At 40.8% G+C, this 2,217-nt stretch overlaps 1 protein-coding gene across 1 annotated transcript in view; it reads left to right on the forward strand.

Moving 5' to 3' along the window:
- The window catches only part of RWDD1 (RWD domain containing 1), a 29,146-nt gene that overhangs the window by 13,029 nt on the left and 13,900 nt on the right, over window positions 1-2,217 (forward strand). The window lies entirely within an intron of this gene.

Genomic DNA, 2,217 nt, shown 5'->3' on the forward strand with positions numbered 1-2,217 from the left:
ATACGGACACTTGATGATCCGGTCCATACTGAATGTGTATACGGACACTTGATGGTCTGGTCCATACTGAATGTGTATACGGACACTTGATGATCTGGTCCATAGTCACCTCTGGCGTCGTGTGGCTGCTGCTGAAGAGTTTCTCCATCGTTTCCCCACAGATGTAGCCACTTTCATTTCTGTGTATTCCATCTGGTGCGGCCCATCTATACAGTCCCTGTTTATGTCGCTGAAAAATTTATTTGCAATGAAGACGTCATTAGTCTTACAAAAATCTACCATACAATGTAACACCATGCCCGTATTTTCCAATTACTATTCCTTTCTCGTTATTTCCAATTTTACCTTCCAATCTCCATAATTATCAATGTATCTTGATTGTATGTTTGGCCAATTTCAGTCCCTTCCATTTCTTCATCACTCGCTTTATTGGTTGTTGTATAAATCTGAGTAGTAGTAGTTTTAACTGGACATCCTTGTAGATGTATAGATATTATATCACAGTGAACATTGTAATTCAGGATCTTTAGATGTTCTTTATGACACTGAATGGGACACTATTCCTCTGTTTGTCATTCCCAGTATAGTAAGCCATATGATTGTCCCACTCAAAATGACCAATCACTAATAAATACCCAGACTATCGATCTGTGTGTATTCCATTTTATTTTCGATAACTTCCAATTTTCCTAGATTCATCCTCTGTGAATTCTTATACTCCACATTCTGATTACGAGTGTAGGCTTGCAGCTTTTCTTCTCCTCTTGAGTCGTGCCCCTTCAGTAGATGAGGGGCCTTATAGTTGTCCTCCATCCGCATCGAGGAGGTCAGCTCTGCTGCGGAGGCAGCTCTCGTTTCCCAGCTGCCTTTTGAAGTTCCTGCCAACCTGAGGGGCTCACTTTCTGGCACTATCTTTTATCTGACTGTGTTCTGCTGCGATCCATCCAATTTTCAATGGCTAATCCTTCGTACGTAAGTGACGTCTTTCTTCATCTCACTGCTGACTCATAGTGACCCCTGTGGGTTTCCAACACTGGAACTGTTTACAAGAAAAGAAAGCCCTGTCTTTCTCCCAAGGAGCTGCTGGTGGTTTTGAACTGCCAGTCATGTGGATCACGGCCCAAGGTGTAACCGCTATACCACCGGGGCTCCTACTAGTCTTTCTTCATATTTTGTTCTTAGTCTTGAAGCCCCACTGAAACCTATTCACCTTGGGTGATCCTGTTGGTATTTGAAAAGCAGTGGCATCGTTTGCAGCATCATAGCACTGCACAAACCACCAAAGTCTGGCAGACTGACGTGGATAATCGTTGGTAGAGGAAGACCTTCAAGGAGATGATTGACAGAGTGGCTGTAACAGTGGGATTGCACAAAGTAACAGTTATGAGGATGGCCCAGGCCTGGGCAGTGTTGCTGTGAGGGAAACTGCCTTGGCGGCACCTAACAACAGATGTCCAGTTGTTCTGCCTCTTACCTACTGTGTAGTCTGGACGAATTGTTAAAAAGCTCTGTCCCTGTTTACACGTGTATAGAAAATCGAGATGATACAGTATTTCATTGATTCTAAGAAATTAAAATTTCCAAATAAATTTGATATATCCTATACTTGTTAGTAGCATCTTAAATTTGGTGAAATGTAGCAATAGTGTAAGTTCATGCATAGGATAGTCACAGGCATAATAATATTATTAATGCTCATTGAATGTTAGCTGTTGTTAATGGGTATTCATAACCTTGTCCTATACACCTTTCAGTCTTCTATTTAGTCTCCAAACTTAAAGAATATTGAAAAGATACATTACTTGACGCCCTGTGAGGATGTTTTTATGATGTGGATGTTCTGTTTAGTCTATATTTGCAGAAATGTAAATACAGACTAGTATTATTTTGCTAATGAGGAAGCATCTTAATGATAACCTCCATCTGTGTTTTTTTTTTCTTTTTAAAATCATTTTATTGGGGGCTCATACAACTCTTATCACAATCCAAACATCCATCCGTTGTGTCAAGCACATTTGAACATTTGTTGTCATCCTCATTCTCAAAACATTTTCTTTCTACTTGAGCCCTTGGTATCAGCTCCTCATTTCCCCCCTCCCCCACTATCCCTACCTCACGAATTCTTGATAACTTATAAATTATTATTATTTTGTCATGTCTTACACTGTCCGACATCTCCCTTCACCCACTTTTCTGTTGTCCGTCCCCCAGGGAGGG

The sequence above is a fragment of the Echinops telfairi genome, unplaced genomic scaffold (genome assembly GCF_000313985.2).
Source record: "Echinops telfairi isolate 266 unplaced genomic scaffold, ASM31398v2 ScPeMD7_3533;HRSCAF=4204_0, whole genome shotgun sequence".
In the NCBI taxonomy this organism is placed as follows: Eukaryota; Metazoa; Chordata; class Mammalia; order Afrosoricida; family Tenrecidae; genus Echinops; species Echinops telfairi.